The sequence below is a fragment of the Hyperolius riggenbachi genome, chromosome 10 (genome assembly GCF_040937935.1).
Source record: "Hyperolius riggenbachi isolate aHypRig1 chromosome 10, aHypRig1.pri, whole genome shotgun sequence".
Lineage (NCBI taxonomy): Eukaryota > Metazoa > Chordata > Amphibia > Anura > Hyperoliidae > Hyperolius > Hyperolius riggenbachi.
In genome coordinates, this window is record NC_090655.1 from 134445841 (window position 1) to 134461188 (window position 15348).

At 42.4% G+C, this 15348-nt stretch overlaps 2 protein-coding genes across 2 annotated transcripts in view; one reads left to right on the forward strand and one right to left on the reverse strand.

Annotated features, from left to right (window-relative positions):
* CDH23 (cadherin related 23) overlaps positions 1-15348 on the reverse strand; it is a 1682716-nt gene that overhangs the window by 462640 nt on the left and 1204728 nt on the right. The gene's annotated exons all lie outside the window — the stretch shown is intronic.
* C10H10orf105 (chromosome 10 C10orf105 homolog) overlaps positions 1-15348 on the forward strand; it is a 31020-nt gene that overhangs the window by 14419 nt on the left and 1253 nt on the right. The gene's annotated exons all lie outside the window — the stretch shown is intronic.

Sequence of the window (15348 nt, forward strand, 5' to 3'; positions counted from 1 at the left end):
GGCTTTTGGAGGCATAAAGAAATGATTTGCATATTTGGTACTTGGGAGGGATGCATCATGGGAAACCATACTTGCTCACTTAAAATTTAATTATTGCAGATAGCTTCTGTTTTAAGGCGGCAAAGTTATATTTAGCACGTCTTTTTACATAAACGATAAACAATAGTCTATGCTTGGCAATACATAGTCACTCCTGTATGACCTCACCTGGACAGACTGCTGAATAGAAAAAGATTGTTAAACCATAAAATATAAATAGACCTTTGTGTCACTATTAAGCAAAGTTGTTTTAATCACTGAACAGATCTTCATAGGTTTCTGTATGAATTCTTCAATGGAACCCTGCTACATTTGAGCTGCACAATATTTGCATTGTGTCTTGAAACAAGGTATGCGAGTAGACAAAAGTATCTTAATATCTACTCATTAAAATATGAACATATACTGGGACCATGTTTAAGCCCATCAATGTTCCTGGTAGCTGTTGAAAAGAACCATCATCAACTCTGACGTAACCTCAGTCAACAAGCGATATGACGGTTCCTGGAGAGATCTCACCTGCATGCAATCATCTATAGCCACTACACCATGATGCACTAAAGGCGAATTTAATTTTCTAATGAAGGTAGTGGACACATTTTTGTGCATACAGGCAGGGCCGGATTACCGACCAGGCAACAAAAGCAGTCGCTTGGGGCCCCATTCAGAGTCAAAGGGGCCCCATCAGCACATAAAACAGCCCTTGCCATCCTGTCAACGGTGGCTGGATGGTATAATGGTTAAAGCAGTGCAGTAACTATGGAAAGATGCATATCATTGTAAAGCTCTCTTTCTCCTCTTTCCAATGATATATAAACGGCTGCTCTATGCCTTTTAGTTTTTGATATTTTTGCGATCGAAATCGCGGCCACAGGACGACTTTTCTCCAAAGTCAGCGGTGGCTGGATGGTATAATGGTTAAAGGGACTCTGAGCAGTGCAGTAACTATGGAAAGATGCATATCATTTTAAAGCTCTCTTTCTCCTCTTTCCAATGATATATAAACGGCTGCTCTATGCCTTTTAGTTTTTGATATTTTTGCGATCGAAATCGCGGCCACAGGACGACTTTTCTCCAAAGTCAGCGGTGGCTGGATGGTATAATGGTTAAAGGGACTCTGAGCAGTGCAGTAACTATGGAAAGATGCATATCATTTTAAAGCTCTTTTTCTCCTCTTTCCAATGATATATAAACGGCTGCCCTATGCCTTTTAGTTTTCGATATTTTCGCGATCGAAATCACGGCCACAGGACGACTTTTCTCCAAAGTTGGCAGCTCGATTCAGCAGAATGCAATGAAATATAAGGAACCTAGGGGGATATAATTACAAACATCATGCTGGTAGGTGTGAGGATGTAATGAATTAGTTGTGGGTATGCTTAAAGGCATATCCACAGGCACTGCTTGGAGTCCCTTTAAGGGCTCTGCCGCTGACACAGGAGACCAGGGTTCGAATCTCAGCTCTGCCTGTTCAGTAAGCCAGCACCTATTCAGTAGGAGATCGTAGGCAAGTCTCTCTAACACTGCTACTGCCTATAGGGCGCGTCCTAGTGGCTGCAGCTCTGGCGCTTTGAGTCCACCAGGAGAAAAGCGCGATATAAATGTTATTTGTCTTGTCAAATGATGCCGTGCGCTGCTGATTGTCTTCAGAGCCAGGCTCTCCTCCTAGGTCCCCCTCCTGCTACTGTGCGCTCTGCCGCTGCCCACTCCACCCTCCCTTCCCACAGAGAACCACAGCTGCAGCAAGAATGATAGCAGCAGATGGCAAACGCTCACTCACCTATCCATGATCCAAGCGATAGAGATCCCGTCATCTGAAACCCATCTGTCTCTTCTACAGTGCAGCCGCTCGCTCTGAACTTCCTGATTCTCAGATCAGACAGGAAGTAGGAAGTAGTAATAGTAGTAGTAACAGAGCGGCAGCACTCTAGAGGAGACAGATGGGCTCCGGATGACGGGACCTCTATTGCTTGGATCGCAATAGGTGAATGTGATTCATCTGGTGCTGTCACTCTCCCCCACTGCGGCTGCCTTCTCTGCTGGACTATCGTATTCACTGGGATGGAGGCTGCATGGTGGCTGTCTAGTTTGGGAGGAAATTGGTTGTTCGGTGGTGGGAGTGGTTATGTAATTCTGTCTGGGGAACGGCTTCCGGTTTGGCGGTGTCCAGAGCTTTCTGCTGTTGCCAGGCTGGAGATGCAGGGGGATTGTGCTGCTGCTGTGATATCTGGCGCCCTCTTCACAGGGGTGCCCCAGCCCCTGAGTGCAAATGTCCCAGCCATTCATCTCTCACTCTGCATTTTGCTGCTGCTATTCCCTGCATTGTGCACCCACAGAGGAAAGCGTGTTGTTGCCCATAGCAACTAGTAGCTCGGCTGCCCGGTGTGTGCGGGATATTGCTGTGCAGCTGCATCTTCTGATTCTATTACGACATGATGGGGGGGCCCAAATCAGTTACTTTGCTTAGGGCCCCATTTAGCCTTAATCCGGCTCTGCATACAGGTGACAAGGCTCAGCAGGTGGAGGTTGACAAATTATCTGAGATTTGTCATCACTAAAATGTTTCACTTTTGTTTAAAGGGGAACTTCAGCCTAAACAAACATACTGTCATCAAGTTACATTAGTTATGTTAATTAGAATAGATAGGTAATATAATCTCTTACCCACCCTGTTTTAAAAGAACAGGCAAATGTTTGTGATTCATGGGGGCTGCCATCTTTGTCATGGGGGCAGCCATCTTTTTGGTTGAAAGGATGTGACAAGGAGCAGGAGGCACAGTTCCAACTATCCTGTGTCCTGATTACCCCTCCCAGCTGCACACGCTAGGCTTCAAATGTCAAATTCAAAATGTAAAAAAAAAAAAAAAATTCCACCAACACAGCAGAAAGAGAACAACAAAATCAGAAATCCCATCATGCTTTGCACAGCATCAGGGGAAAAAAGCCCGGGCAGTTTTTTTCTGTGCAGCTAAAAATGAGGCTTGTATAAGAGAAACAAAGTTCTGATGCTGTGAAACTGTTAAAGAAACACAAAGCCTTTTCAGTGCTGCTGAGTGGATTTTTAGTCCGGAGGTTCACTTTAATGTCAGTTGTCAGTTTGTAGTCCGGGATGTAGTTTCATCAAGTGTTATTTAGGAGCTTTACAATGGAACGGACATGAAAGATGTGTCGGGGGAAGGCTTTATCCATGTCACTGCCAGTTTGAGCATTAGGTGCTGAATGTTCATAATGAGTAACCAAAACTATCACAAGTGGGGGAGTACAGTATAGAGACTGCTGTAATAAGGAAAAAGTGCTCAGCTGCAATGAACCTTCAAATGAGACACTGCAATAACAGAATGGAAAGTGTACATACCCTGGGATTACATAAATACACTAGCGATTAGTGCTTAGCTGGGAATTTAAGTGAAAATTTGACAATTTCATTTGGATGACAAAAATAGTCTTTCACGGTCCACTCCACTTTAGAAATATACCGGTTACTTCCATTATATGGATACGGAAGCCAGCATTGCCCTCGCTTTTTGTTAAGGTGCCCATTACCAGTACAATATTTTCCTCAGATACGATATTTTGATCAGATATTTATGATCAAACTGTACAGAAAGTAAATCAGCATGAAACAATTCTATGGTTGATTGGAATGCAAAATTTTCTTGATCAACATGTTGGATTTTATGATCGCATCTGAAGCAAGAAAGTGCCCTAATTGACCCGTTTATAAAAACAATCAATAATTACCTTCCTACTTACAATACCGCAAATCTGATCTTAATTAAGACAGCGAAAATATATTGAGAACATCTCAGTATATTGGTGGTGGGACACAACAGTGGAAAGTTTGAAGGATAAATGTGGCGGATAATTGTGAATTAAGTGACCTGACGTTCCAGATCAGACTAAACCCACTTGAGGGAGGAGCATCTTCTTTTGACTATATAGACATGTACTAACTTGGAATGTTGATGTTTTTGAGTTCAGTAACTAGCTTAAAAAATACTAATGCCAGAAATTCCAAAGGAATACTACATGGGACTACATTACAATAATTTCAGGTAATAAGCAAATACTGTAGATGAACGGTTTTGGTGCAGTTGCTTCAGTTTTAGGAACAAATCTTCAAACCCTGCCACTATTTCTGGAAAACTGACAGCTGGCAGCCATGTGCTACAGACAGACATTAAACTGAAAAAAATTAAATATGTAACTACTTTTTACAGTTGAAATGTATTTTCATTAAATCAAACGTCTCCCAGAAAATGACTCGCAGTGAGAGGCACAATCACTCTAAAAGACAAATACCGTATAGAAGAAATCTTACAACTTTAAATAATCCATGTTTCTCATCAGTTCCATCTCTCATCCCCCGTGTACGGCTGTAATATTGCCAGCTATCCTCAATCCCTTCAGAGGGAATTCCTCTCCTGAGCCCTCGTTTTATTCTTCAGCACAGCAGAGCTTCCCTATTAGGAAGCTGGGCACATTGTACACATTTACATATTGAGTAGATTCTTAGTGCTAAACCTGAGGACTGCAGTGCTGTTACCTGATCCACCAACTGATAACTGGAAAAGCACAAATTAAATCTCAAGCAGTCACTTCTTCAGTGTGTCATAGTCAGTAACACGAATGACCCAGCTAATAAACTGGAAGATTTATTTTTCATCTAGCCTACTTACTGTACTCCACAAGCAGCTGTCCTCCCTTGTGTTAATAAAGGAAAGCCCAGTACAATTCTAAATATTAACATAAATGCACAAAAGTTATTTACCCAGGTTTGTTTTTGTGCACACTTTTCTTATGCTATAAATATAGGTGGATGTGACACCAGTGTTTTTCTCTATTTAAGGTTATTAAAATGATTATTTCCATGTTGTAACCTGACAGAAAGATCAATCTACTGCGCCATGATTCTGTCCAATAGCTCCAAACATACTGCCAGGGCTGGCCATAAAATGAATCCACCTGAATTATATGATTCAGGCAGCAATGTCTAGGGGCCGGTGTCAGTGACCTGAAACATCTGCATAGCAGGGAGTGTGACAGAGCACAAATACCTACTCCAGTGTGGGGTTCTCACCCCTACCAGCCTCCCTTCTGGGTGGGGGCGGTGGGAAACAGATAATGGCCAAACTTCTTACTAAGGGGGAAGAAACTGATTTTTGACCCGGTGTTATGTCTGATCGAGCTGCCCGGAAGCTGCCTTCCTCACTGAGTATCATGCATGCTCAGTGGGGACATAAATATTTCCCTGAAATATCTCAGCTTCCACACCTCCTACACTCCCGAAAAAATAGAGAGGACATCCCCTGTAATACCTCTGTGCCAAATTGCAGCCCCCGAGCCCCGCTGGTTCACAAAATAGATTACATAACGCTATCTTGTGAACCATCTGCAATTTGGCACAGAGGTAGTTCAGGGGGTCCCCTCCCTACCCTGAGATTTTTGGGAGCATAGGTGGTGTGGAAGCAGAGATATTTGGGGTGTTAGCGCGGCAGCACAATCAAACAGGAAATGTGGCTGTACAGGCTCCTACTGTGCATGCAGGGCAGCGCAAATTTACAGGCAACACGATCAGACAACACCAGCCACACTCTTTACCTAAGCGTCTTTCACACGCGAGGCTGAACTACATGCATGTCGGGCAGTTCAACCACCTAGTTGCCGGCCCTGTGCATCTGGCAGTCTTTGTAACTCCCCTGTGTATCTTGACACAGGACAGAGATACCCGGCAATGAAAAAAGGGACATGTCACGTATCTGAGCATGGTCACAGCCACAATCAAGTGTAACTAAGTAGTGGAGTCACTTCTTGACCGGATAAAGAGGTTACAACCACACCAGGGCTGCTCCTGTTGCGGAGTTAACTCTTGTTTGGGATTATTGCAGTAATGATTACATTTATACATGCAATGAATAGTGGTAATCATTAGAGATGGCCCGAACCTCAGATTTTAGGTTCGCGAATCTCAAACGCGAACTTCCACAAAAGTTCGCCACATGGCGAACTCTGCAAACCGCAATAGACTTCAATGGGCAGGCGAACTTGGAAAACTACAAAACACTGTTTCTGGCCACAAAAGATGTTTCAAGGGGTCTAACACCTGGAGGGGAACATGGCGGAGTGGGATACACGCCAAAAGTCCCGGGGAAAATTACGGATTTGAGGCACAGCAGGGTTATAATCCCTAAAAGGCAGAAATCACATTGCATTCCTAAATTGGAGGCATAAAGTGCTTGAAAACACCATGCGTGTGTATACATGGATTAGCAGGTAGTGTAAGTAGTGTACTGCTTCACAATGACAGAGCAAACTCACTGTGTAAGGCACCGCAAACAGCTGTTTGTGTTGTGATGGCCGTGCTGGACTGGTGCGCACGATGGCGAGAGTGCAGGCAATGGCGGTTTTTAAGCCCACATGGTCGGTCTGAGGTAGCTCAATGACAGAACAACAGTGACTGTCTAGCTCAGGTATCTGCAAACTCGGCCCTCCAGCTGTTATGGAACTACAAGTCCCACAATGCATTTGCTTTTATAAGTCATGACTGTATTGTGGGACTTGTAGTTCTTTAACCAGCTGGAGGACCAAGTTTGCCCATGCCTGGTCTAGCTGATTGAATTTGGTCTGTCCACATTGAAGCAACGACCTTACTATCTTGGGTGTGCCCCCCAACACACTCATATAGGTCATTGCTTCATTGTGATACTTTTGTTGTTGCAGCTGCAGTGCAGCCAGAAAAATTAGGCAGGCATGTACACGCACCAGAAAAATTATTATTCTTTTTGTTAGCGGCCGCTGCTAGCTAAAAATAGCTAAAAATTCAGGAATTCACCTGGAGTCCTGGACCCTGTTGGTGGTGGCAGAGAAGGCAGTCAAGTGGCCTGCAGGCAGAGATGCTGTCTGGGGACTGACAGTCTCCGGGCAGGCAGTCACATTGCGTGCAGGCAGAGATGTGTGTGGGGACTGACTTAGTCTTCGGGTAGGCAGTAGCCCTCCGGGATCCATGCTTCATTCATTTTTATAAAGGTGAGGTACTGAACACTTTTTTGACCTAGGCGACTTCTCTTCTCACTGACAATGCCTCCAGCTGCGCTGAAGGTCCTTTCTGACAGGATGCTTGAGGCAGGGCAAGCCAGAAGTTGGATGGCAAATTGTGAAAGCTCTGGCCACAGGAAAGACTGTGCACCCAGTTGTCCAGGGGTTCATCGCTGCTCAGAGTGTCTACATCCACACTTAAGGCCAGGTAGTCAGCTACCTGCCGGTCGAGGCATTGGTGGAGGGTGGATCCGGAAGGGCTAAGGAGTTGGACTAAAGAATGTTCGCATGTCCGACATCACCATGAGATCGCTAGAGCGTTCTGTCCTTGCCTGCGTGGACATGTGGCACCTTTATTGCGTTGTGCTTGACATCACCCTTGTGCTTTCTCTACCATTGTTAAAGCTTACATCTATTTTTTTAAATTACTTTTTCTGCTGTCTGATTGGCTGCCACGTGTCTGCTGACTGTGATGTACAGGGTCAAAGTTTAGCCCAATGATGTGGTATAGGCGGTGGGTCGAACTTGCTATGTGTTCGCGGTTCACTGCGAACAGCCCGGATTCGCACAAACAAGTTCGCATGTGAACCGTTTGGGCCATTTCTAGTAATCATTAAAAACCATTCCTTTCCAACTTGTTGCACCTCTCTCACAAAATGTTTGCCCATGATGGAAAGCCAATTTTGGATTATTTATACACAGTGCTGAGGGACGGGAATGGGGAGAGGGCTGGTGTCGGGGGGGATAGTGTTAAATTTGCACTAGGGTCCATCTGATGATCTGTTAGATTTAGAATGTCTACTGTAATCGACAGCAGCATGGGAGAAAAGTAATTTGTGGTGCATTTTACATTGGGAGAAATGTACTTTTTAAACATGTATGTTATAATTTTTCACATTAGTGGCACTTTTAAAAAGAGCACGAGGTGGGCTCAAAAAAAAAAAAAAAAAAAAGTAGGCTACCTAATCCACAGGTCTAAGTAATTTTTTTTTGCAAAACTAAAATTCACAAAAAGCATGAAAAGTAACTCCTTTTGACGCAAAATATCACAAAAAAAAAAGTGGAAAAGCCAAAAACGTAATACAAAATGATTTTCAAAAGCATTTTTACTCAAAAGTCTAATTTCACATAATTTTTAAGAAAGTTAACACAGCATTTTCGCTGGTCACCGATAAGTTTAACCACTTAACAACATTGTATCGTATTAAAATGTCATGTTTGAGCCTGTTAACGGCAACATGACGTTTTAATACGTTGCGCGTTCCCGCTGTAACTCCGGGTTCCATGTTCAGCAATTGGGGAAGAGGACCGAGCGGTCCTCTACGCAATCACAATGCCTGGAATGAATGGACGTAACCATGATCAGCGGCCAGCCGGCCACGTCCATTCATAAAACAGGAAACAGTTACAGTGTAGAAAAAAAAGGTGAACACTTCCTGTAACGGGAGAGTGTTCACCTGCACCATCTTGTGGCCAAAAAGTAAATACTAATAAAATTACTAATAAAATGAATAACTTACACTTCCAAAGCCCCGCGCCCCCCCCCTCCCAAAACAAAACAAAAAAAACTTGTAAAAAAAAATCAGTTTAAAAAAAAATACATAAATAGTTGCATTAGGGACTCCGCTTTTTTAATCTATATTTTATGAGGGAAAATTACTTTTACCTTACTACATAGGGGCTTGTAATTATGGACAGGACATAAAAGAAAAAAAAAAGAAAAATAACACCTATATTTCAAAATAATATATTGTCGCCATACATTGTGATAGGGACATCATTTATATGGTTTAATAATTGGGACAACTGGGCAAATAAAATTTGTCAGTTTTATGCACAGGAGAACTTTAATTTTAAAACTATAATGGCTGGAAACTGAGAAAATGAATTTTTTCCATTATTTTCTTATTTTTCCCATTAAAACGTATTTAAAATAAAAAAATTCTTAGCAAAATGTACTACCCACAGAAAGCCTAATTGGTGGGGAAAAAAACGAGGTATAGATCATTTTCTTGTGATAAGTAGTAATAAAGTTATTGGAGAATAAAAGGGAGGAGCACTGACAGGTGAAAATTGCTCTGGTCCGTTAGGGTAAAAACATTTGCGTTGAACTGGTTAAAGGCGCATACACACGTCTGATTTTTCAAAACAACCAGTCGTTTGGACGTCTGAACGACCAGTCGTTTGGAAAAATCAAACGTGTGTATGTACCTTAACACCCCAGCTATTTGTCTGACTCCTGAGTATCTCTCCCTAATGTATGCAAATCCTTTCACACTTGTTGGAAGACTCCCTGCTGTGATTATCTGCACTTATAGATGTATCCACTCATCCTGAGCTGCTTCAGAACACAAGGCCCATGAGAGCTCTATCTATACAACATGGACATGCCTGTTCACTGAAACATTTCACTATTTGTATCCAGCCAGCCTTTCTCTGCAGTATACAGCACAAGAACACTGGCAGCTTCTATATAACTGAACTGCTTGTCAGATGCTGGTAAGTGTCACAACATTACTGCTTGGATGATGACAGTTCAGTAATGAATGAACAAGTGAATGGAGGAATGACAGAACAAAGCAATGGCTTGTGATCTACATGTCTCATAGGATATAAACTGGCCTTAAAGGGAAGAGAAATGTTTGGAGAAATGATGGCCGGCTTCCACAATCAAATGCTATTTGCTGAAAATCCCATGTTTCTGGACTTTCATTTTCTTTTTTTTACATGTTGGTAATTTTCTAATACCTAGCTTGTACACACATCATAAAGCACAATATAACCACAGACCTGTATGTATCTATTTTGCTCTTGGAATGTAGCATGTGTTCTCAACTTACTGCATTAGTTTCCATGATATGTATATGGCTCGTAGCAGATGAGCTCTGAAAACGTAAATTGGGATAAAAACTTCATATTAACCCTCCTGGTGGTTGATTTTTTTTATGCCAAATGGGCAGAAATCTGTTTTTTTTTTATTTTATTTTTTTTGTTTCATGTAAAGCTACCAGAGTGGTAGCTACATGAAACACCACTAGAGGGCGCATGTGTCCCTCTAGTGCGATTGTCGCCGGCATCTATAGCAAACAGGGGAACGCGTATATAACGCGTTCCCCTGTTTGGCTTCTCCTGTCGCCATGGCGACGATCGGAATGACGTCAGACGCCTCAGATCCAGCCCATAGCGCTGCCTGGAACTCATTGGTCCAGGCAGCGCTCTGGCGGGGGGCCCCTCTTCTGCCACTGCGTGCGGGCGATCGCCGCAGAGCGGCGGCGATCAAGCTGTGCGTGCGGCTAGCAAAGTGCTAGCTGCGCGCACAGCACTTTAAATGGGGTAAATCGCCCCACCAGGGGCTGAGATATCTTCCTGCGCGGCATAGCCCGAGCTCAGCTCGGGCTTACCGCCAGGAAGGTTAACTAAAAAAAAGACATCCAATAAGAAATTACTTATTTAGCCTACTTATCCTGTCGTTTTTAGTGTTCACCGTCAGATTTAGGAGAAATGTGATATGAAAAAAAGGATATTTATGCTGGTTTCCATCTTCACGATTTCTCTGTGATGCCAAAAGTCCACACTATGCATCCGTGCTGCACTCCTGGAGGAGGTGCCACCACCGCGGAGCAATCAAATCACAGGACCCCCCTTCCTTTCATGGATCCACTCACTGAGAGGTTGCTTGTATCACTGCATATCACAACTGCCTCTCTGGTACAATAACGACCCATTCCAGTTTTAGTCTAGATCCAAGTTCGCTATAATGAGACAATGGTAAACCTCTCTATGCAGATCACTAGCCCTGGCCGCAGAACACAGGGCAGTACATCCACACGGGTTCACCTCCTTCCTGGAACAGCGTCAGCATACCTCCGACTCTGACCTACACATTTCATAACAACGTGACTCATTCAGGAGCCATTAAAGCGATCTTGCATCTAAAACCAGTGTGGGTCATTATTGCACCAGAGAGGCAGTTGTGATATGCAGTGATACAAGTAACCTTTCAGTGAGTGGATCTATGAAGGGTGGGAGAGCTGTGAATTGATCCCTCTGCGGTTGTGGCACCTCCCCCAGGAGTGCATAGTCTGAACTGTTTAAAACAATACTTAGCACTATGTGCGCTCTCTAAACTTATATTTCAGGGTATTCCTTATCAACCTGTGTACAGAGAAGAGGAAAACGAGGCGCAGCTTATTGTGGACATTGTGTATATTCATTTATTCATCTAATTTCTTAATTTTGATGCCAAAAGTGACATTTCTGCCATTTTATTTTTTTATTTATTTATTCAACCAAGCTCAGTGTTTAGGTGGCCATATAGCAATCAATTTTCCCATTACATTCCCTGCAGATTAAATAAATGTGATCAAATTGGATGAGAATCATTTCCTGTAAAGGACCACTATCACGAAAATCATGAAATTTTATTTACATGTGAAAATCTAGAAAGAAGAAGTAAGAGTAAAATATGCTATAAATTACTTTTCTCATATTTTGCTGTGACTTAACAGTAGGTTGTACACAGAACCGACAGGTTTTGGACTAGCTCATCTCCTTATGGGGGATTTATCAGCGTTTAATTTATTTTCAAAAGCACTTAGTGAATAGCAGATGCTCCATCCAACTGCCAAAAAAAGTTTGCAGCGAGCTGGGAGGCTGGTTGGCATATTTGTATAAATCCTTTGCAGGGAGTGTCTTTATAAAGAATAAAGGCCATGCTGAGAATCCCCCATGAGGAGTTGGACTAGCCCAAAACCTGTCTGTAATGTCATATTTCTACCACCTTTTATAAGTGACAGCAACATAGGAGAAAAGTAATGCATGGCTCATTTCACTCTGAAAGAAATATATTTCTTATTGATATGTGTTTACATGTATTTTAAATTTTACACTTTTTCGCGATAGTGGTCCTTTAAATGTGTGATTCGATTTATTCTGATCGGACAGGATGGAAAATCTAAGTCAGTTGTAGATGGGGCAGGAGCTGCAGATGATCGATACACCATAGGATACATTGCATTGAAAATCAATGTGCTGTGCATGATGGGAATGGATTTTTTCTGCAATGATTCCTTTCTAAAAGGAATTGCTCAATTTGGAACATTGGGTGGAGTGGGCGGCCAGCTATAATTTTCCCTCCCCACTGCCACAGCTTACTGTCCCTCCCACTGCAAGCATAACCTAGACAACAGGCTTACATCACTGTGAAAACTCTGCAAAAGGTTGGGGAATTCAATTACCTTCTGGTCATTGTGTCTATATCTTATCCAAAATAGGAAGCTTTCTGTTATTTGCATGCTGAGATACAGTGGGATGCGAATGTTTGGGCAACCTTGTTAATTGTCATGATTTTCCTGTATAAATCGTTGGTTGTTACGATAAATGTCAGTTAAATATATCATATAGGAGACACACACAGTGATATTTGGGAAGTGAAATTAAGTTTATTGGATTTACAGAAAGTGTGCAATAAATTGTTTAAACAAAATTAGGCAAGTGCATAATTTTGGCCACCACATAAAAGAAATGAAATAAATATTTAGTAGATCCTACTTTTGCAGAAATTACAGCCTCTTAATGCTTCCTGTTGGTTCCAATGACAGTCTGGATTCTAGTTAAAGGTATTTTGGACCAATTTTCTTTACAAAACATCTCTAGTTCATTCAGGTTTGATAGCTTCCGAGCATGGACAGCTTTCTTTAACTCACACCACAGATTTTCAATTATATTCAGGTCTGGGACTGAGATGGCCATTTCAGAACAATGTGTACTTGTTCCTCTGCATTAGTGGATTTTAAGCAGTGTTAGGGTCTTTGTCTTATTCAAAGATCCAGCCCCGATGCAGCTTCAGCTTTGTCACCGATTCCTGGACATTGGTCTCCAGAATCTGCTGATACTGAGTGAAATTCATGCGTCCCTGAACGTTGACAAGATTCCCAGTCCCTGCACTGGCCACACAGCCCTAAAGCATGATGGAACCACCACCATATTTTACTGTAGGTAGCAGGTGTTTTTCTTGGAATTCTGTGTTCTTTTTCCACCTTGCATAAAGCCCCTTGTTATGCCCAAATAACTCAATTTTAGTTTCATCAGTCCACAGCACCTTATTCCAAAATGAAGCTGGCTTGTCCAAATGTGCTTTAGCATACCTCAAGCGGCTCGGTTTGTGCTGTGGGCGGAGAAAAGGCTTCTTCTGCATCACTCTTGCATACAGCATCTCCTTGTGTAAAGTGCGCCGAATGATTGAACGATGCACTGTGACTCCATCTGCAGCAAGATTATGTTGTAGGTATTTGGTGCTGGTCTGTGGGTTGACTGAATGTTCTCACCATTCGTCGCTTCTGTATATCCAAGATTTTTCTTGGTCTACCACTTCGAGCCTTAACTTGAACTGAGCATGTTGTCTTCCATTTCCTCAATATGATCCTAACTGTGGAAACAGACAACTGAAATCTCAGACAGCTTTCTGTATCCTTCCCCTAAACCATGATGGTGAACAATCTTTGGCTTCAGGTCATTTGAGAGTTGTTTTGAGACCCCCATGTTGCTACTCTTCGGAGAAAATTAAAAGAGAAGGGAAACTTACAATTGACCCCCTTAAATACTTTTTCATAAGTGGATTCACTCCTGTATGTAGGTAAAAGGTCACTGAGCTTACCAAGCCAATTTGAGTTCCAATAATTAGTTCTAAAGGTTTTGGAATCAATAAAATGACAAATTTATGCACCTACCTAATTTTGTTTAAACAATTATTGCACATTTTGTGTAAATCCCAAAAACTTCATTTCACTTCGCAAATACCACTGTGTGTGTCTCCTATATGATATATTTAACTGACATTTTTAATCTTAACGACCAACGATTTATACAGGAAAATCATGACGATTAACAAGGTTGCCCAAACTTTCGCACCCCGCTGTATACTTGTTACTGCAGAAAATAAAAATCCCACAATCCCACTGGCACTGCACAGTTCAGCAGTTAGGGAAAGGCACCCAAACAAGGTAAAAAGAAAAAAAAAATCGGGGACATGTAGGGACCCATTTTAGAGGGCTATGTATATTTTAGGGGCACTATTTATTTTGGCAATTTTTTTTTTCTGGGAGGTTCGGTAGATTAATTTCAGGTTGAAAGCCCAGGTACTAGTGAAAAAGGAGACAAAGAGAGCACCAGAAGTGCCAATGGTGTAGTGTTTCTGGTAAACGTAAAGATATAACAAATGTGCGTTGCTATAGGCAACCACAATTTTGGGCCTGTGTAGAAGGATCGTCTCCACTCAATTATGATGACTAGGTTGATCAACGAGGGTCGGGCTCCAGAAGAAACTAACGCCCATTGGATGTAGTCGCAGGGGTAACCCCTGGGACAGGGGAGGAGACAATGCAATGCACAATTAGGGTACTTCCTCCCATTTTGACATTTTTTATTTTTGGATGTTCTAACCCACTTTAACAATACTATGGTATACATATACTTATATTTAGCACAATTTGGAGGCTGGTTGGAAAAATGGCACTTGATATTTATGTCTTGTAAGACAGCTCTCACCTTGTAATGTTGCAGCTGACAGTCCGTACTCAGCCGAATAGCGTTTGCGTCCCCTCTAGAAAAGCTGGAGACAAGGCTTTCTGCGATCTCCTGGGGCTCCACGGGATATGGGTGACATCACTTCCAGATAACCAGCGTCCACTAACATCATAGCAACCAAGTGTACCGCTAGTCAGCAGGCGGAAGTGGCAAGCTGCCTGTGTCCGCTATTGGTGATTGGAACAGCGCTGGTCGATTAGTACAGCGGTGGTAAAAGGCACAGAGGGACTTGGATGAGTGTAAAAGGTTTATCAAAAAGTAAGACAACACGTTTATCACGGAGGTACATCTTTTCAAGTCAAGATATAATGACAAACATGGCAACATACGATCTTATAAAATGAAGGCTGGTTGGTAGGTCCTTGTATTATTAACAAATACCACCTGTACCCTTATATTTGATTATTTACGACACTCTTATTCCGCCCATAAAGTGCCCATTGGCTAATTTTTGAATGATGTCATACTTCATTTTATAAGATCGTATGTTGCCATGTTTGTTATTATATCTTGACTAGAAAAAAAACGGAGGATGAATCTCCATGAAACGCGTTTTCTTACTTTTTCATAAACCTTTTACACTCATCCAAGTCCCTCTGTGCCCTTTACCACTGCTGTACTAATCAGACAGCGCTGTTCCAATCACCAATAGCGGACACAGGCAGCTTGCCACTTCCGTCTGCTGACAAG